At 37.2% G+C, this 22492-nt stretch overlaps 1 protein-coding gene across 13 annotated transcripts in view; it reads right to left on the minus strand.

The window, feature by feature from the left end:
* Window positions 1-22492, minus strand: part of PKIB (cAMP-dependent protein kinase inhibitor beta) — an 87114-nt gene that overhangs the window by 30166 nt on the left and 34456 nt on the right. For 10 of the 13 annotated variants that reach the window (XM_076003021.1, XM_076003019.1, XM_076003018.1 and 7 more), the window contains one exon: window positions 9947-10014. The exons of the other annotated variants lie outside the window; for them this stretch is intronic. The gene's annotated coding sequence lies outside the window, so the exon portion shown is untranslated. The remainder of the gene's footprint in view (window positions 1-9946; window positions 10015-22492) is intronic. 13 annotated transcript variants of the gene reach the window in all.

The raw sequence follows: 22492 nt of genomic DNA on the forward strand, positions 1-22492 counted from the left end.
TAGAACTAAATCATGAGCGTAGCAGATGTCAATTTAGCCCTTACGGTTCACTAATATTCTAATTGTGCCAGTCATTCTGGGAGGATTATTTTGTGGAAATTTACATTATTCTTTGGTATTTGAAATATGTTCATTTTAAAAATAAAATAAATTTATAAAAGATGAACAAAAATGTATTAATGAAAATAAGAGGATTTGTTCTGTAAAACTTGGATTCAGTCAAAAGTTTGCACTTAAGGACCTGAAGGCCACATGTGGCCTTAAGGTGGCAGGTTCCCCATCCCTGCCCTAGGCAGCATGTCTAAACCAGAAAGACCTTTTAAGTCATCCTGCCACTTTGTTTATTTCACATCAGATTTTTCATTTTTATCCTTTGACATTTGATTAAGGATGCTGATGAATTCTAGTATGGAAAATGCTCCCAAATCTACCATAATTAAAATAACTGAAGAAAACACTAAAAACCTGACTTAGTTTTTAATAATCTGAAAGACAAGCTAATTACAGATAATTCTTAAATATCCTCACTATCATGTTTCCCTAGGATGTCTTCTTGAGGAAAAATAAATATAAGACCCTGTCTTATTTTTGGGGAAACACGGTAGCACTGGGAGATGGGGAGGAAAGGAAGCATGGACACACTGAAAATAGCAGAAAGAATTGCTGACTGATGCTTGTGTGCCCTGAAGAATTAGCCAGAACATGCTGGATGTTATCAACTAAGATTTCTCTGGGTCTCTCAAAGACATGTATAAAACGGACTAAGAAAAAGGCAACATTGAAGAACATCTTATTTAATTCAACTAATATTTGGGGGGCATCATATATAGATGTTCACCTTCTGAATAAAAAAGAAAATATCAGAAGCAATCTTTAGAAATGTGGCCAAAGTAAAACAGTTGTTTGTAAGAGGATAATTACTGAGAATAAATATTCACAGGCAGTGAAGTAAGGGAGGCTTGTGTGATCATTTTAGATCACATGTTAGAGCACGATTTCATGACAACAATGCATCCAACCTCTGGTCAATTGTGATTATTACTTTCTGTCAGACTCTCGTAGACCAGGTGCTTTGCATCCTTCATCGTCTTCCTTCGTCAATCTCCTCATCCTCCCTCCCCAGACCCTGCCTCCCCAGACATAGACCCTCCAAAGTCCTCTCCTATTCAACCTACCTAAAACAGTTGTTGGCTGGGCGCAGTGGCTCACGCCTGTAATCCTAGCACTCTGGGAAGCCGAGGCTGGAGGATCACTTGAGCTCAGGAGTTTGAGACCAACCCGAGCAAGAATGAGACCCTCTCTCTACTAAAAATAGTAAAAATTAGCCAGGTGTGGTGTTACACACCTGTAGTCCCAGATACTCAGGAGGCTGAGGCAAGAGGATCACCTGAGCCCAGGAGTTTGAGATGATTGCTGTGAGCTAGGCTGATGCCATGGCACTCTAGCCTGGGCAACAGAATGAGACTCTGTCTCAAAAAAAAAAACAAAAAAAAAAACAGAAAAACCCAGCTCTTGCAAAATATATAATTAATTCATTCATAGAGCTATGCTCTATGTGGTTACCTACAAGGGAAACCCCTGGCAAAGTCTTAGATCAAAGAACCAAATCATCAATGGTGGCATTTCCACAAATGGCTAATGGAAAAGGAGTGCTATTTGGGGAAAGAGGGAGAAAAAGATCTTCCTGAATTATCAGCACTTTATCTTCTGCCTATTTTTAAGGCTGGTGAGGGTAGTAGAGTCAAATTTATGTTTCTATCACCATTAATTGCATAATATTGGGCAGATTCCTTAATCACTTTGAGCCTCAGTTTCCCTATTCCCTGTCATGTAATGTTCCCTCAATAACTAAACTATTCCCTTATCGTCATTTGCATTGTAGGAAGGAGAACCTAAATATTTTAGTTTTATTTCTAGTAATTAAATAGCTGCTACCTGTCATCTCACTGACACCTCTTACATACAAACCTGCTTAAATAAAACCCATCTAAACTTCCTGACCAGTCATCAAAAATAGCAGGAAACTAAAGAGGCAAATAGTGATTAAAATATATTCTAATTCACTTCTAAGCATTTAAAAGTCAACTTGTTTCACTTTTAAAACATATGGACTAGGTATATTCATCAATAACCTCAAAACTTGGAATTTTCTGAGCTACATGGGTAAGATTTCTGAAAATATGTGTTATTTGCCCTAAAAAGTAGGAGCTTAGGGACAAATCTATTCAGCATGTATATGACAGCTCTTATTTCATTTGAATAAGGAGTGTTCTGATCCAAGTTACTCTTGTGTTACCAGGCAACTGTCCCAAGGTCTTTCAGTCTCAGAGGCACTGACTCTTTAAGTTCCAAGCTACATACTCCACCTAGAGGACTGTGGTTTCAGAAAGCTTTGAAGCCCTGTGTTCTGGGGTTGGCTGGACTCTGACAATAATCACACATCACAGAGCACAGACAGAAGAATGTTCTGACGTTTCAGAAGCCCCTATTGCAGATGTGGAAATAATAAAAAACATACAAATACTCACGGGTTTTTGTTTTGCTTTTTACATGCTTGCATGTAACTGCAAATCCTCCTTCCCTAGAAAATCCTCCACGGAGCATGGAGAGAAAGCAGCAGTGCTTACCTTCTGATAACATGAATAGTCTTTGTAATTTCAATTTCATTAATTGCCAGGATTAAAATTCAAAACCTATTTCCCAGTAAATTCTAAATCAAAAGGCTTCATGTATAGTGTGAAACATCATGTTTCTTTGATGTACTTTTAATCTAAAATAAACTAGCCCAGTCACAGCAGAAATTTTCATTGAGTATTTTTTTTCCATAGGCATTTGTTCAACTGAGGCCAAGTAGAATGGATATTTTGCTGCTGTTTTTATATGATGTAAACTCATTTGAACCTAAGATTCTTGTCTTTCTTTTAAGCCTTTCTAAAACTTGCCTCCAGAATTATCTAGGAAACATGGTCTTGTTTCTATTTTTAAAATATGCAGTAGCAATTATAGTCTTTTTAAAACTACAACTTTTTGGTATATTACCTGCACTTTGGCACAATCTCCCTCTTTAATTTATTTCAGTGGTGACTCCCATTTCTTAAATTAAGGATAATGATGGAAACATATGATCCAGCTCCTAATTCTATTACTGTCTATGACTGGGGGCAAGTGACTAACTTTTCATGACACATTTTCGATGACCTGTGAAGTTCAACAGCTGGAAGAAAATTGTGTTTTCTGCATTTAAAATATTTACAAAAATATTTCAATAGACTAATTTTTAACCTGTAGATATTTGAGAATTTTGGAGCTAGAAAAAACTTTACTCAACACCTCATTAATAAACAAACAAAAAATAAAAAAGCAGCTCTGATGTCAAAGATGAGGAAAGGAGACCAGATTGCTGGTATAATTAATCATCTGGTTAATTTCAAAATCCAGTCTAAACATCATGTCCCTGGACATCTGGGCCAGATTTATCCCATAACAGTGGCTTCTAATTTTTTAAGAATAAAGACTACTTTTTAATATCAGATCACTTGTGGACATGGTGGGTATAATCTGTAAACCCATCTTTAATTACCCTCTTCTTCCATTCAGAATTGTAGACTATTCAAGCTATAAAAAATTTGTTTAGTGTTTATGTAATCTATTCCTCTCAGTTGGCTCTTAGATATTGAAAGGCTGGATAACTATGATTGTCTATGTTCAGTAGACAATCCCGGGAGAATTCAACAACGTATCTGGAGAACGGAATGAAGAAATTTCTCGTTCTAGACTCCACCCCGCAGTCCAATCAGTTGTTTGGGCCAGAGTTCTGGGAGCTAGTTTTAAACACTGAGAGCCCACCACTACTCGAAGGCTATGGACTGACAGGTTAGTGGCATCTTTCCCTAGGCCATAACCAAGCCTCATTTGTTACACTGTGTGTAGTCATATGGTAGAAAAACATTCTTGAGGGAAAAAATAAAATTCACTCCTGAAAATTCTAAATGATTTTTTGTAGGGCTGGGATGGAAAAGCCTCATTTAATTAGCAAGTGAATAAAGACATGACATTAAAAAACAAATTATGACGTATTTCCATCTTCCATTAGTACACTGAATGGAGATATATTGTTCTTTAATAGTTGCCATTCCCAAGTTTTAATTGTTTTGGTTTAATTGGTGTAATCCAAAAAATGTCAATTAAGTAATTAACCCTATGCTGTTCTAAATAGCTTCATTTATTGTGCAAAAGAAAATTGAGTTCAGAAAGAGAAAAGCAATTATAACATAATACCAGGGGAAATATTATATCATTTGAGTATTAAAAACAATATTGTATATGATTGAAACTCAGTTTACTTTACAAAGAAATGTTATTTTTTAAAAAATTATAAACAGTAATTTACTAAGCAAATTATCAAATATAAATTAGTTAATCCAAAGTCACTTTCATACATTTATGAATTTATTAATTAACTCAGAAAATAACTATTGAGTGCCAATTATATGACTACCTCAACAACTTTATAATTGTTTTTATGGAATCTAATGGGTGAGAAAAACATTATGAAAAAAGCAAGACAAATCTTTATATAATTACAGACTGTGATAAGTCTTAGATGAAAAATTATAAGGTGTTATGTGAGTGTTATCAGGATCTGGCTCATTAACAGTAGGAGCTGAGGTATGAAGGAAGAAAAGTAACGAGCTGGTATAGAGGTATAAAACGAGTATTTCATGCAGAAGAGCACCACAGCTTTCAGGATTTAAAGGAAGGGCCAGTGTGGCCACAGCACAGTGTGAGAACCGCTCATGATAAAATGTGTGGGTTAGTAAGGGCCACATCATTCAGACATATTAAAGATTTGGTCTGTTCTAATAATGACAGGAAGTCATTGAAAGATTTTAAGTAATAGAATGACAATCAGAATCAAATTTTTAAAAGGTTGCTTTGTACCAAATGGAATAAATTGAAAAAGAGGAAAAGTAGATTCAAGAAATGAGTTAGGAGACGGTTGCAGCACTCCAAGTGAGACATGGTGGCAACTTAGAAGGTAGAGTTTATGTGCTCTATTTAACATTCCATAAAGTCTCAAGTTATTTGTGTTCTACGATTGACGTATTTTCACAGAATTATATGTGTCAGAGCTAAAACAAAAGCAGAGTGATATAATAGAAGGTACAGGTGCTTTGGGGGGCAATATACCTGGTTTAGAACTCTGGTGTGAACTTTTAGCTCCACTGCTTCTTAATTAAGGGATCTTATGTAAGGCACTTAAGTTCTCTGAGCCTTGGTTTCCACCTCTTTGGAGTTCACATAATAATACCCCCCACAGTTGAGAAGATCTAGTGTGACCATGTGTGTGAAATTCTTAGCACATGGAGCGCCATTTAATATTGAAAAGCACCATGACAGGTCAGCTGATTTTATCCTCTTGGCTTAGAGATCTTCATCTTCCTTTAAAAGCCTGTTACTCCTCCTGAGTTTTCTTTCTCAGTGAACAGCACTATAATAATCCACCCCATTGCACAGGTCAGAAACCGATCCTTCTCCCTCACTCTCCATGACCAACAAGTCATGTAAACTCTGGTCTCTAAACTGATTTTCAATATATGGGGAGGATGCTCTGCCCCTGCTCATCCTCTTTCACTACCCTAGTTGAGATCAGCCTCTTTGCCATAGATTATGCTCCTCACCAGGATCCACCTCATCCTGCCTCAGTTTTGTTGCCCTGTCATCCATTCTTGACACTAGCCAAACAAATCTCACCATCTCAGCTCTTCTGTCACCCCCTTTACTCCAGGAAAAATTCACCCAACTCCTTAACATGACTTACACCACTGTTCATAACCTACACTCTGCTTCTTTCCCATACCATCTCTTGCTTCTCCTCCTCTCCCATCTGCTCCAGCAGTTGAAAGAAATAGCTCTCCATCCAAGATGTGTGAAGCCCAGACATGCTCCCTTTCACCTCCAGACCCAGGCCGTGGGACATTTGCAGCTCCTCCTGATGGCGTCCTCTCCTTCCGGCTACTCAAAATCAAGGTCTTGGCTCAGATAGCATTTTGTCTGGGATGCACTCTTCCTCCATTTGACAGTCTCCCAAGCATGTATGGGACAGTCTTTAACATGGATTTCACTATTTGAATGCATTGAAGGAGTGAGTCAAGTGAGGCCTCGAGATCTGACTGGAGTCCTAACTAGAGTCATGCAGGTTGGAGGTGGTGGTGTGAAGAGAAGACACAGGCCTTCCTGACATGGGTTGTGGTGCCCCTCTCTCCCTCTGTCATGCTGACAGCTGCCTTACAATCTCCATTGTATCTGCTCTCTTCATTAAGCCTTGGGAACATTCTTTTCACGTGGGTTCAGTGTTACACATTTATACTGTGGTTTACGGTTTTTACACCTAAAGCAGACCAGTTTCACCTCCTCTTGAAAGGCTTCTTTGACTCCCTAGAAAGTGGAAGCTGTGGCTCCCGTGCTCTGGTGGCACTCACAAATGTTCCCATATCATTTTTATACCAGTCTCCTTCCTCATGATATGCATTCTTCTGAAACTAGGACCATCCTGAATCCCTTTTTCATCTCTATTACCTAGGACTGTTCTTGGGATTGAGTAGTACTTAATATTTCTTGGACTTAATGGCACTCTAGAGCTGAAAAGTGCCCAAATAAGGGCAATTAAAGAAATGACAAGAAAAAAGGATGTGAGCATAAGAAGACTGACTGAAATGTGACCTAGAGACAGGGAGTTTAAGGAAAGGCCTGGCTCTGGTCAAGGTAAAGAATACGGAAGGCAATGGAGAAGATGGTGCCACTGTGGAAATAGGTGTCCTTTCCAGGTGAGTAATGGCAGTCCCCAATGGCCTTTCTGCCTCTTGCTATTCAAGACTGAAACTGGAGTAGGGGAGGAACACACTCTTACTTTCAGATGCCTGGACAGTTAGGTCAGAAAGCTAACTCAAAGAACACTTTCTATGCCTGCTTGGGAAGCCCAAAGTTAGTGCTAGAGATGCTGGTTTCACTGGTGTTACAGGTTCCTAAAATGGCAAATTCAGCCAATTGTGATAGAAATGGCACTGACTTTGGGGCAGAACCCAATTGCTAGCCCTTGTCTTGTCCTGGGGCCTTAAGCAAATCTCTGAGCCTACTTTCTTCCTCTGTGAAATAAAAGCTGTAGACTAGATGGTCTGGAACAGTTCATTCTGGTTCAGGAAATCTGCAATTTATTGGCTCGATACATGGATTTACTTAAAGTTGCCACATAAGCAAGGGTGAGAAGACTGTCAGTCTCATTACTGCATACAGTGCAGACATGCACATTCACCCCTTTTACTCCTGTAACTTGATCTGGACTAGCTGAAGCACACATTCATAACTGTCCTCTCATCCACATATGGTAAGTACAGCCAAAAGCTTCATCAATAAAAATTTAGAGACACAGTGAGGCTGTAAAGCAGTAGCTTGCAGATGTCAAAATCAGTGAGGCAATTTTTTGAAAATAAAGGTTCCAAAGCCTTGCTCCAGATCTTCTACCAAGTCATAATCTCCAAGGTAGGGCCCCAGAAATACATATATATTTTTTACAAAGTTCCCCTTTGATTTTGATAATCAACTAATTTTTTAAAGGGTAGCCTGTGAATTACTTTCTTGTGAGTTACCTAAGATGCTTGTTAAAAGTAGCTGGGAGTGTGGCCAAAAATCTATATGTTAACCATTTTTTCAGTGATTTTTATAAATACCAACTTCATCCATAAAATAGACTATATATGTTGACAAATGAAATCTTTACATGGATAAAAAACCTCAAGGTTTACAAAACAATATAGTAAGGATAAGAAATCATAACTGCAGTATAGGATTATTTCATTATTGTTACTTATATTGTGTCATCATTTCCTTTAATCCCCATAACAAGTATGTGATATAAGCATTGTTATCCTTGTTTTACTGACAAACTGAAGAATTAGATAGTTCAGGTGACTTGTCTCGAATCACAAGATTAACAAATGTATGCATTGGAACTGAAAACTAATGCCGCATGGCTAGTAAACAGCCTATATTGCTGGAGAATGTGTAATTGAGCTTTCAGTACACCTTTTAATTAAACAATTTACTGAGATCTTATCTGATGAAGCAAGGTAGAAATATGTCTCAGTTCCTGTTGGTTGGTTTTATTAGCTACTACCTAAATGTTAATGTCATTATAATAACCATGGCTTAACCAAGATAAAATGACTATTAACTACCGAGAAGCCATGTTTCAGGGATTTCCTGGAATCATAAAATGATCTAAGGTAGTCATCATTTCTAGTCAACAACCTTCAAACAAATATTTACCGTCAAGAAGCCAGAATTATGCTGTCCCAGCTCTTACGCAGCTCGTGAGAAGTACACTCAGACCCAGACACTAGTTACATGACTGCTTCACTGATCTGTCTTTATACCATGGGCCCTCAATTCTGTGTTATTAAACTCAACATGATGATTATTTGCTTTAGTGCTAAAATAGAACTTCATTAGACTTGAAGTTTTCTTTCAGGGAAGAATAAAATAGAAAATGCTATCACTACGGATACATTTTTAGGACAAAGTGAGTTTTTTTTTTTTCCTGTCACTAATTCTTCTAAATTCATCTAATAAAACATCTGTTTCTGAAAATGTATGCTTATCTTGAATTCTTGTTAAATTGAAATAGGAAGGGTCTCTCAGATTCCCCATTCTTAAATTGACCTGTTTTGGGTATAGCACAATAATAAGCATTTCATAAACAACTGAATGGACCTTAGCTATTTTGAGACCTAGATTTGGCTTTTAAAAAGCTTCACTGTAAGGTGTTCATGGAAAAGCCATATAACTTTTAACAGAATACAAATTCTTTCCTCTCCTATGTTCATGGCCTACTATTTTCCCCCTCTTTCTCATTGATGTTATAAACTTTCTAAAATATGTGGACACACTGATACTTTCACAAAGGGGAAAAAGGTAGTGAAAATGACATCAAGGCTGGACATGGTAGCTCATGCCTGTAATCCCAGCACTCTGGGAGGATGGGGCAGGAAGATTGCTTGAGCTCAGAAGTTCGAGACCAGCCTGAGCAAGAGAGAGACCCTATCTCTACTAAAAACAGAAAAAATTAGCAGGGTATCATGGTATACACCTGTAGTCCCAGCTACTCAGAAGGCTGAGGCAGGAAAATTGCTTGAGCCCAGGAGTTTGAGGTTGCTGTGAACCAGGCTGATGCCATGGGACCCTACTCAGGGTAACGGAGTGAGACTCTGTCTCAAAAAAGAAAGAAAGAAAGAAAATGACATCAAGAAAAAGAAATTGGGCCAGGCGTGGTGGCTCACGCCTGTAATCCTAGCACTCTGAGAGGCTGAGGCGGGTGGATTGCTCAAGGTCAGGAGTTCGAAACCAGCCTGAGCAAGAGTGAGACCCTCCCCCATTTCTATTAAAAATAGAAAGAAATTAATTGGCCAACTAAAAATATATAGAAAAAAAGTTAACCAGGCATGGTGGCATAGGCCTGTAGTCCCAGCTACTCAGGAGGCTGAGGTAGAAGGATTGCTTGAGCCCAGGAGTTTGAGGTTACTGTGAGCTAGGCTGATGCCATAGCACTCTAGCCCCGGCAACAGAGTGAGACTCTGTCTCAAAAAAAAGAAAAGAAAAATGAAAAAGAAATTTCCAAAGAATAAACCAAATATTCACTAGCTATAGATAGACTTGAACCAAATATTCACTAGCTATAGATAGACTTGATGAAGGTTTTCTGTTTGAGGTTTTGGTTTCTTTGTTTTGTTGTTTGAGGAGCAGCAGATTTTTGCGTGTGTTTTACTCTCATACAAATTCTGCATGCTACCTCAGACTGTGTAGCTATATTCTGTCAAGTGTTTTACTGTAGGAACCATTTCTTCCACAAAATCAATATAATTTCCTAAATAAAGAAGAAAAGGATACTTACAAATTTTAGATCAAAATACGCTGTTATTTCTAACACAGGTTTGGGAAGAAACTGAAAAACTTTCTTTCCTACAAATTAAAAAAAAAAAAAAACTATGAAGAACCAGCAAAGCAGACAATTCAGTTAACCAAATTTTAATCATTTTGGCTTAAAAAAAACTAAGTTAAAACTAATAAACACCATGGCTTGCTGAACTTTCTTAGGAAAAGTAGAACCTCTAATTCAACAACAACAACAAAATTATTAAAAGTTAAAAGGGCTTCATTTTAAATAGCAGGTGTTAGTACCTATGATTATCAGCTACAAAATCCGGTAGATAATTGCTGCATCAGTGCTGTTAGAGATCAATGTCAAGTTGAGAAAATCATCATGTAAAAACAACAAATCACTACGGCAAGGATTTGTAGCCACAGACAAACAACAGTAAGAAAATACTTGGCATGATTACACCTTTGGGACATTGTCGAGACACATGACACTTTTAGAACATTACTGCAGAGAATATTTTGCACCTTTCATAAGTGTCCCAAGGCATTGTACCAATAATCCCAGCACCCACGTGGAGACTATATGGAAGGAATCTGACCATCTTGCTTCCTAGAATTCAAAATAAACTATATACATATATTTCCTGTTCACAGAGTAGACTCTGTATTTCAGGGCTTAGCCCTTCCTGGACTACGGCAACAACACCAGACATGATTTTCTTGTATGCATTCTTGCTTCCTGCAAATCCCTTCTTTACACAGATGTCATGTGGAATTATTCCAAAGAAAATCTGCTCATGATTATTCTATGATTAATCCTTCTCAGCCTTCCTATCACCTACAGGATCAAGTCCAAATCCCTGCACGTGGTACATGGAGCCCTCCAAGAACCAGCCCCAAGCTACCTCCTTCCTTTTCACCCATGCTCCCTTGTATCAATCTTAAAGCTCCACAGTCACACCCTGCCCATGGAGCCCCTGTGCCTTGTTTATATCTCCCCTGGGGCTGAGGGTCTCTGCCCTCCTTCCTCTGCTCATCCCCTCACTAATATCTCTTCATCCATTCTGGGTCAATTTGGGCACCCCTCTCTCAGAAACCTTTTATACTTCTCTCAGGCTAGATAGGTTCCCTCCTCTGGGCTTTTAAAACACTCTGGTATATTTCTCTGATCGCACTTATCACATGCATTATACACTTCTCAATAGTGTCTTCCTTCCTACCTCAAACAAGTTTTTTTTTTAAGCCTTTTGAGGTCACGGACTGTGACTCATTCGCCTTGTCCCTACCACCGTGTTTCACAGATGGTAGGAGGAATGCAATAAATATCTGTTGAATGTCAAGGTGCATGAGGTGCTTTTCAGACTTAAGAGGTACCTGAGTGCATATTTTATCACCTTGGAAGAATTTAAAAAACAAAAGCAGACATATTTTAACTTCATTCCCCTACCCAGCTTCTCATATGGTTTTTGCTGTACCCTTTAATTGAGTCCTGTATGTGCAGACTGAATATAAGGAACTGAGAAGAGGAAGAGAAAAATATGAGAAGTAAAAATAAAATAAAAATTTGTAAATTTCAACATTTATACAATGCAAATATGCACCCCTAAAAACAAGATTAAGAAAACAACGGGTTTTAGTCTTAATTTTTTCAATCATTTGCATGTAGCTCTTAACAAAGATCTAGTAGAAACTACAAATAGGAATTCAGTTTAAAATCCATTAGATAAAACTAAACATTGCTATTTGCATCTGTCAAGTACATTTTAAAAACCCCTATAATTTTATATCCTTTTCATGATTAAATTTTTGTTTAATTTTATTTTATGAAAATCCACTTATCTCTGCCTATTTTATGAAAATCCACTTATCTCTGCCTTAACAGAAGACCACTATATAAGATGGATACAAGCAGAACCAACAAATAAAAAAATAAAAAAAGAAGAGGAGTGAGATAGTTTTTTTCCTTCTCCGCTTCTTTGCAGTTTATGTTTCATTCAAATATACTTATGCAATGGACTTTCAAAATAGCATTCATTCCATCTATATTTTTGATTATTCAAATACATCAAAATTCAGATACTTAACATTAACACACTAAAAGTTAAGAGACTGAGAGCATCTCTACTCATCCTTTAAGTTACCAATTATCCAATATTTCACAAACAAAAGGAAAGTAATTCTTGAAAAAATTTCAAGAACAGCAGTATACCCCTAACAATATCAAATAAAAATTTTGTGCATACACATCTCCCATACATGAATATTTATTTCCATAAATTAAAAGTATTACTATACTAATAGACTAATGTAACTTATCTGTTAACTTATAATTGTTACATATGTTAAATACATTAACAGAAATTAAAAATAAAATAAAAATAAATATAACTAGATGTTTTAATGATATGTTCTTCCTGAGCTTCAATATAGGATGCACAACTTGCAAGATGTTGCTATCACACGAGGTCTAATTCTCTCTGCATTATCTCTCCTGGAACTGCAGTTAAATCCAGAGAAAACATGGTGATATTTACGGCAACTAAGAGATATCAAAAGCAAAGAAGCCAGTAGTCTCACCAAGGTGTATCGCACCCCTTGCCAGGGGAGTGAAGTGAATCAGCGTGAGTGAATCAGCACAAATGCATGACACTGGAAACACATACACACTCAGAATTGTGGGTTAGCAGAGATCTTGAATGTCATTGAGCTCAGTAATTTTCAAACTTTCTTTTAGTTGTGAAATATTTTCTTTTCAAGTAAACACCTTAACAGAAGACCACTATATAAGATGGATACAAGCAGAACTGCTCGAGGTACCTCAGACTTCAATGTCTGAGGTTCTACCTACTCTCCCCTCCACCCTGTCCCACTTCTTTCCCCTCTAGGGTAGACAGTAGTTTGAAAACTACACGGCCACACTGCCATTTTAGAGATGAGGCTACCAGATTGGAGATGTAACAAGAAAAGTCATTTCAAGATAGAATGTAATAAAGCAGCTAAATGTATTAATCCTGGGCACCGTCCACATTCCTTTTCGGTGCCCCTGCCTTGTTTTCAGGGACTGGTTTCTTTGGATATCTCAGTTATAATGGTAACTACTTAAACCATGAGCAGTTAGAATTTAAGGCAAGTTTTTACTTCTAAGGTTTGGCAAAATAATAAATACTTATTTTCTCTTCCAAATATATATTTTCTAACTTAAAAGTTTTAATTACTCAAGCAGCCAGCCATGGCAATATGCAAATAATATGCATAAAGAAGAAGAATCCACAGGGCCTCAAATATGAAATTTCCAGGGCTGCCCAAAAGCTCAGAAATCAAGATAAAGAATGTTTTAATGCAATGTGTTTTAAAAATCAAAATTTGTACAAGAAATCAATGATGAAAAAATATCAAAATTTAATATGTGGATTTAACCCTGAATTTCTATAACTTAGCCTCATGTATCCCATCTGGTCCACCAACTTTTCTGAAAAATAAATGCAAATAAAAAAATTATGTCAGGTCAATTATATTATCTAAATTTCTGCCTCATAATACCTAGGATTGTGGAAGGAGAAGGAAATGTAGTTTGGAGGACAAAGCCCCATCAAAGATGTGTTCTGCTGTAAAGACCTTTACACTTTAGTCTGAAAGGGCTGGGGATTAGGTTAAATTGCATGGGAACAAATAAGCTACCAGACAACTGTAATAATACTTAGTCTGTGCTTGCATTTGAGCTATTTTACAATGTCAGTGAGCTACTAAATCTAGTTATAGCTGCTTCAATAAGTATTCTTTTCCATTTTTGTTTTGTTTTTAAAAGCAAGTCATATTTCTAAAACCTGAAAGTTGAAATGCGTCAGATGAACATAATGTGACTCTGTAAAGCAAATTAACCACTTGAACTGTAAGGCCTAGTTGTAAAGGGCTGTTCTTAAGAAGATGTATTTAACCTTTCAAGCATTACAATGGTGAAAACGACCATCAAAAGTGATGAAATACAGTGATATTTGAGAGAACGTGCATTCATGAGGATGTTCTCTATCCACAGAGCCCAAATGAACTAACTTAGGAGGACAAATGACACTCTGTCTGACATATAGTAGGCACTCAATACATGGTTACTGAATGAATAAATTTATGAATGAATGAAAGTTGAGAAAAGGCTGAAAACAGGTAGACTAGGATTAGATTATAAAGGGCTTTGAATCCGAGACTTTTTGCTGTGGGCCATTAAGCAAAGGTTTAACAAAAGTTTTAACCAAAAAAAGGGGGGCGGGTGGAGTTGTTTAAAAGAAAGAATGGGTGGATTGACAGTGACCAAACAGATATTTCAGCTAACAGTCTGTAGAAGTAACCTTGACAATGGACAATAGGAACCCACAGAAGGGTAGTGATAGTAACATTGGAGTAAGGAAAGTGGCAGATACTGCTGGTTGGCTGCCAATAGCTCTTCTCTGCTTCTACTATAGAAAAAGAAAGTCCGATTGAGTGCATAGCTAAAGACATTACCAAACCTTCCATGCTGCTAGGTATAGTCATGCAAGTAAATTTTGTCATTAACCATGAGCTATAAGCAGAAGTGATGTATTACACTTCCAAGTTACAACCTGAAAGAGAGGTGAGTGTGGTCTCTCTCTCCTCTTTTCCCCTTTCTGAAAACTGGACTGCATCTGTGGTAGTGAGTCATTTGCCATGAGGCAGACAAAGACAATTCCTTGAGGATAACAAAACAAGATGGAAGGAGCCACTAAACCAGCCCTATACCGCCTACCTAAACTTCACATAAGACAGAATTAAACTTACATTGTATTTCATCCATTGTTTTTGAGGAGACTTTGTTATAATTGCCAAACTAATGTCCTAACTAATACATATGGATATAAACAACACTTCCAAATGGAAAAATCCATGGAACATGGTGATAAGGCTACACTGAATGATGGAAAATGATGATATGAAACAAATCCAAGGTTCTATTTCCAGAGAACTAGGACAATAGTGGAACCACTAACAATGTAACAGGTGAGAGGGAGATTAGTAGAGTCAGATGGCTGCCGCAAAAGAGCCCACAGGATATGCTCAGTAAGCAACTAGAAGTATGGGACTGGAACTAGAGAAAAGGAGAAAATGGAAAATAGAAATTTCTGTAATTTTTAAATAGCATATACAGTAGAAAATGTGAGAATTAATAGAATCTCAGACCAAGAGAGATCAGGAAGTGCCAAAAACTGAACGATAGTGTGTTCTTACAGAAGGCAGGAGGAAGCAGCAATAATCAGCAAAGGGGGAAAAGAATGTTATTATCTTACATAGGAGAGAGGTAATGATTAAAAACACAGAATAATAGAATTAGCCTTGATTCAAGCTGACAAACAAATTTAAAGAGAATTTGATATATTCTAAATGTCTTAAATCCATTTAAAGCTTTCATGAAAAATTAAAAGACTCATTTCTTGAAATAGAAAAGCCATTAATCAGGGTTCTGAACAAGCCAGGTCTCAATCATGCTTTAGTCTTAATTTAAATTTCCAGAATTCCAAGGGAGAAAAGGACATACAACAGGCATCTGTATCTATCTCTCCTTTTTAAAAATTCTTACACTGGAGGGAGAAATGAGGTTAGAGGAATATTGTTATGTCCATAGCAGTAGATTTATATCTGGCATCTACAAACATTTATGCTCACAAAAGAAAGCCTGTGAAAACTATGTTATATGTAAAAGTGAATATACCAACACACTGGGGAAGGAAGCAAAGAATTGCTGAGCACCCATGATTTTCCAGATGCTTTAAACATTTTTTCACTGAATCCTTAAAAAAAAATCCTCAGAAAGAAATATTAATGCCCAAGGGAGCCTAAGGTTATAATAGAGCCAATGTCAAATAGAGTCAAAGTATGGATCCAGGTCTGCCTCACACAAAGCCACACTGACTTACCAATAGTAGCAGTGGATGACTAAGTCAGCTCATAGAAGCAGCAAAGAGTCACTATATGGAAAGTAAAGTTGATGAAATCTCCTTTAGAGGTCACTTTGGATATGTCCCATAATTTTTCAAAGTTGTTTTTAAATGACATCCTATTAGCATCATATTTTTAACACCAGATGCTCCACCCCTACCTTAATCAGATCAGTAACCCGTTCAAAGAAGCTTGATCTGTTTAAAAAAGAGCATAACAATGTGCATATGAAGGCAGCTCAAGACAACCAATAAATGTGATATCTTGCACATCCACACCAGGAAGTGATTCCACCGACTCCTAGAGAAACAGAGGTGGGAAGCAGGCGAGGAGTACAACAAAACCAGAATATATTCTCTATTTTAAAAATTGTTTTTGATATAAATGCAACAATTTGGTGCCCCTTTGAATCAGTAAAGATGCTCTTATTAAATGAACATGATTTTGGTTAGCTAAATGACCCCTTTCAAAGCATTAAACCCTTTGGACTTTAGTTTCTTCATCTGCATATGTAGCATGTTGGTGCTTTAAGGGCTTTTGCAAGGTTCACCTTCTGCTGAGAGGCAGTGTCATTGGTGAGAGCCTGGGCAAAGAAGTCAGATGGTCATAAACATTTGGTCATGAAAGGCTCAAACTGGAAAAGATCCTCACATTAAAAACAGTATAATGCTATGCTCAGGAGCTTTGGAGCCAGACTGACTCTAGAACATAACAGCTATTTGACTTGGGCAACCTCAGCCTAAATTTCCCTGTCTATTACATGAAAAGAAAACTTCCACCTCACAGGATGTTACAACTAAATAAGACAATGTCTGAAAAATACTTAGTATATAATCCCTAACACATAGTATGTGCGGAATAAACAGAAGTCACTATTATGACTGTGTTTTGTACCAAAGGAAAAACTGTACTTTAGAAGGTCGAATGACTGGCATGAGGTAAGAGGTCATTTCTTTATTGTGGTAGGAGTATAAAACTCAGATTCATGTAAAAGCAAATTGCCTTTAAATAAACAATTACCAACATATGACCAGAAAAGGTTTGTGAAAATTTCAAATATATTTTAAGTACTTTTTTCATAATAAAATTGACTTTGTAACCAACTTTCTTCCTTTCCCTGATGTCTGTCCCCTTTCAAAACTAATTCTGTGTAAATTCCTGTGTGATTTTGACCTTGTTATTTCTTGGGCTGAAAGTCTCCTTCTTAAGTCTATTTTGTCCTGATATATTTTCATTGCTATTTCATTCTCCTATATAGTCTAGGAAAAGCACAGGTAGAAAAGAAATACATTAGAGGAATCTTATCCAGAGAAACATATCTTTGCTAACTATTTAACATGCTTCAGATTTAGATGTTTCTACATAAATAAGATGCAGATTAGTATTATAGTTTCAGTTTTTAGAATAACATTAAGAATATAATCTAGGCCGGGCGCGGTGGCTCACGCCTGTAATCCTAGCTCTCTGGGAGGCCGAGGCGGGCGGATTGCTCCAGGTCAGGAGTTCGAAACCAGCCTGAGCAAGAGCGAGACCCCGTCTCTACTATAAATAGAAAGAAATTAATTGGCCAACTAATATATACAAAAAATTAGCCGGGCATGGTGGCACATGCCTGTAGTCCCAGCTACTTGGGAGGCTGAGGCAGGAGGATCCCTTGAGCCCAGGAGTTTGAGGTTGCTGTGAGCTAGGCTGACACCACGCCACTCACTCTAGCCTGGGCAACAAAGCGAGACTCTGTCTCAAAAAACAAAAACAAAACAAACAAAAAAAAACAAACAAGAATATAATCTAAAATAACATTTTGTGATAAATCCATTTTTAAAGGCCTTGAGAAGAGCGATTCTTGAGCACTATCTGTTTGTAAGAACAGTATTTGAAAAGTACACTGGCCAAATTAAGATTTCATATTTAGCTCATCAATAACGAGACTTAGGTTGAAATACTCATTTCTGGTTTTCCTACTTATCTTTACTAAGTGATACAGCCTAGCCTTGTTTCTTTTTGCATTGTTGTTGTCATTTTGATGATTTTTTTAAACCCAGGTATATGGATCAACAACAACAAAGAAAGCTTAATCTTCTAATTCATGATATTTCTAGAACTGGAGAGGCATTTGTAGCAGCCACTGCATTAGGCTGTACAGACTTTGCACTTCATGGCTGCCATTCACTATAGTTCAAGGAACACTCATAGCTAAATGTAAAAACTGTTGATGTAATTAAAATCCAAATTTATAATTTAAAAATGTCTTAATATACTTTTTATAAAGGTGTATTTTTCTCTGGAGTTGTGTTTACTAGGCATGCTAAATTCTAAACACTGCATTAAATATATATTTCCTTTTAGAAGGTGAATAACTTATTTAGATATGCTTCACTTTAAGACATTCAATTACATAAAATTTAAAGGCAAGAAGATTATAAACAAGACAAAAAAGAAACAGAAAGAAGCTCAACAAAAATATATTTAATGTCAAAATTATCTCCTTTTTCTAATTTGAGAATGATTACAAGTCTCATACTTATGCCGGTGACAGTCATAACTGGCTGAATTTACACTTCCTGTAACGGTACCTTCTTCGTGTCAGGATTTATCTGGCTCAGAGAAAAATGGCAGCTGCAGTGGTGATTCACTAAGACCAATTCTCGATGCAGCTGCTGCTGAAAGCTGTGCTTCAAATATCAATCATTCTCTGATTGTCGCAGCTAGTTCAATCAAATCATCAGCCCAGTCTGTTGATTTTGTCAGTTGTTGATATTTTCATTGCAATGCAGTATTACTGTTGTCATATCATACTGCACTAGTTGAAATAACATCATCTTGTGGATCTTCATATATCAACATATCTACATCATCATGAAAATACATCCTTTTTTGAAGGAGGGGGTAAAAAGAACACACATTCTAAATGCTAAAAGACTAACTGATTTTTCAGGAGAATGATTCCACCCACTTCTATGTTTCTCTGAGGGGTTGGTCTTAGTCACACCCTAGCAGAACACAAATACCACAGTTGGTGTTATGAGTTGAATTGTGTCTCCCAAAAAAGATATGTTAAAGTCTTAACACCCAAAATGACCTCTAGAAGGAGAACTATGAAACCACTGAAGAAGGAAATAGCAGAGGATGTAAACAGGTTGAAAACCATACCATGCTCGTGGGTTGGCAAAATCAACATTGTTAAAATGTCTATACTACCCAAAGTGATCTACAGAGTCAATTCAATCTCTATTAAAATACCAAAATCATTTTTCACAGATATAGAAAAAATAATTTTATGCTTCATATGGAACCAGAGAAGACCCCATATAGCAAAAGCAATCCTAGGCAATAAAAACAAAATGGGAGGTATCAATTTACCAGACTTCAAACTATACTACCAGGCTATAGTAATTAAAAATGCTTGGGACTGGCACAAGATCAGGAACATTGACCAGTGGAACAGAACAGAAAACCCAGATATAAAACCATCCTCATACAGCCATCTAATCTTTGACAAAGCAGACAAAAACATACACTGGGGAAAATAATCCTTGTTCAATAAATGGTGCTGGGAAAACCAGATAGCCACATGTTGAAGACTGAAAAAGGATCCACATCTTTCACCTCTCACAAAAATAAACTCATGCTGGGTAACAGACTTAAACCTAAGGTGTGAAACTATTAGAATTCTAGAGGAAAACATTGGAAATACTCTTCTAGACATTGGGCTAGGCAAAGAATTTATGAAGAAGACCCCAAAGGCAATCACAGCAACAACAACAAAAAAATAAATGGGACCCGATCAAATTAAAAAGCTTCTGCACAGCCAAAGAAACTGTCATGAGAGCAAACAGACAACCTACAGAATGGAAGAAAATATTCACAAGCTACACAAACGATAAAGGCCTGATAACTAGAATCTATTTAGAACTCAGGAAAATCAGCAAGAAAAAATCAAACAACCCTATCAAAAAGCAGGCAAAGGACGTGAACAGAAACTTTTCAAAAGACAGGATAATGACCAACAAACAAATGAAAAAATGCTCGACATCTCTAATCATGGGAAATGCAACTCAAAACCACAATGAGATATCACTTAACTCCAGTGAGAATGGCCTTTATTAAAAAGTCCCAAGTGTTGGCATGGATGCGGAAGGATAGGAACACTCCTGCACTTCTGGCGGGACTGTAAACTAGTGCAACCTTTGTGGAAAGCAATATGGAGATACCTTAAAGAGATACAGGTAGAGCTACCATTTGATCCAGCAATCCCATTATTGGGCATCTAACCAAAAGAACAAAAGACACTCTATAAAAAAGACATCTGCACTTGAATGTTTATAGCAGCACAATTCACAATTGCAAAGATGTGGAAACAACCCAAGTGCCCATCAGTACACGAATGGATTAATAAAATGTGGTATATGTATACCATGGAGTACTATTCAGCTATAAGAAACATGGTGATAGAGCTGGAGCCCATTCTATTAAGTGAAGTATCCCAAGAATGGAAAAATAAGCACCACATGTACTCACCAGCAAATTGGTATTAACTGATCAACACCTAAGTGGACATATAGGAATAACATCTATCGGGCATCGGGCAGGTGGGAGTGGGGAGGAGGGGATGCGTATATACACACATAATGAGTGTGATGTGCACCATCTGGAGGATGGACACTCTTGAAGCTCTGACTCCGTGGGGGAAGTGGGGAAGGAAGGCAAAACACATAACCTAAACATTTGTACCCCCATAATATGCTAAAATAAAAACCCATACTACTAAGTGAAGTATCCCAAGAATGGAAAAACAAGCACCACATATACTCACCAGCAAACTGGTATTAACTGAGCAGTACCTAAGTGGACACATAGGTACTACAGTAATAGGGTATTGGGCAGGTGGGAGGGGGAGGGGGTGGGTATATACATACATAATGAGTGAGATGTGCACCATCTGGGGGATGGTCATGCTGGAGACTCAGACTTGTGGGGGAGGTGGGGAAAGGGCATTTATTGAAACCTTAAAATCTGTACCCCCATAATATGCTGAAAAAATATATATATATACACCAACATTCTCTAAGAAAAAAAAAGAAGAAAAAAGAAAAAGTCTTAATACCCAATACCTGTGGACGTGAACTTATTTGGAAATAGGGTCTGGGCAGATGTAACCAAGTTAAGTTAATATGATATAACAATACAGCAGGGTAGAACCCTTAATCCTTTACGATTAGTGTCCTTATACAAAAAGAGATGACAATGTAAAGGCACTGACACAGAGGGAGAATGTCCTGTGAACAGATGGACGGGATGAATCTACCAGCCAAGAAATACCTGATACTACCGAAGCTGGAAGAGACAAGAGACTGTCCTCTCCTCTAGACTTCAGAAGGTGCACAGTCCTGCCAGCACTTTGACTTCAGACCTCTGAACTCTAGAACTGTAGCAAATAAATTTCTCTTGTTTTAAGCTACCCAGTAGGTGGTACTTTGTTGTAGTAGTTCTTTTGAAGTATCCATCTGGGGATGGTGGTAGGCTATCAGCAGCTCCCAGAGGGCATAAGTATAAACTGTGTTGATTTAGGGAACCATAGTGATTTAACAGACTCTTCATTCAAGCCACATTTTATGATTAGAGACTTTTCTCAAATTAGGGTATCCCTAAGTATATAGTTAGTTCCTAGGATAAGCAAAACCAAGATCAGACCATTTGATCTTAGATTAAAGAATATATAAAAATGGCTTGAGATGAACCAAGTATTCTATAACAGTTTGTGTTTCTAGTGCTTCCAGGTGTCATCTCATGACCTATGGGTATTAATAGATATCAAGCCACCATAGTTAGTTAAGCCTTGAAGTTCCAACTCACTCAAGAGAAGAGATTTATTAGAATCATTACAGTACTATTTCCATGAAGTATTTTAAAGCAAAGGAAATGCAGAAGAAATGATACAATCAGGATGAGGGAAACAAGAGAAATAGGACTAAGTAATTGAGCCATTAAACTAAACTTTCATAATTCTTTGCTCAAGCTTTTCTCTTGGAAGGCAGCAAAACACAGCAGCTAGAATCAGAAACCCTTGAGTCATGCTAGCTCCACCATCAAATAGCTCTATATCCTTGGGTAAGTCATATACCCCCTCTAAATTTTAGTCTATTCATTAATAAAATGAGACTAATAATTCCACCAACCTCAGAAAGCATTCAGTAATTGTTAGTAATGTTATTACTAATCTCAATGTTAGCTTAAGTTGCCACTTCACTCACGGGGAGATGTTCTTCCATGCCTTGGTTTTCTGTTTTAAAACCAGAAAGAAATAAAGCCAACCGTAAAATGGATCAACTCAAAGAAATAACCGTAGTGGTTATTACTTCCACAACCACAAATTACTTCCACAACCTCATTTGGATTATATGAACTTGGACAATTTTACTCTTTACTGCAAAGAATAAAATCTTTGCAAACTTTGTTGCCAAGAAACTTTGCCGCCAAACTTTGATGCCAAGATGACATCAAAGCACCAGTGACAAAAGAAAAAAAAATAGATAAATTGAACTTTATCAAAATGAAATCTTCTGTACGTCAAGGGACACCATCAAAAGTGAAAAGGCTGTCACAGAATTGGAAAAAC

This window comes from Microcebus murinus, chromosome 5, assembly GCF_040939455.1.
Source record: "Microcebus murinus isolate Inina chromosome 5, M.murinus_Inina_mat1.0, whole genome shotgun sequence".
Taxonomy (NCBI): Eukaryota; Metazoa; Chordata; class Mammalia; order Primates; family Cheirogaleidae; genus Microcebus; species Microcebus murinus.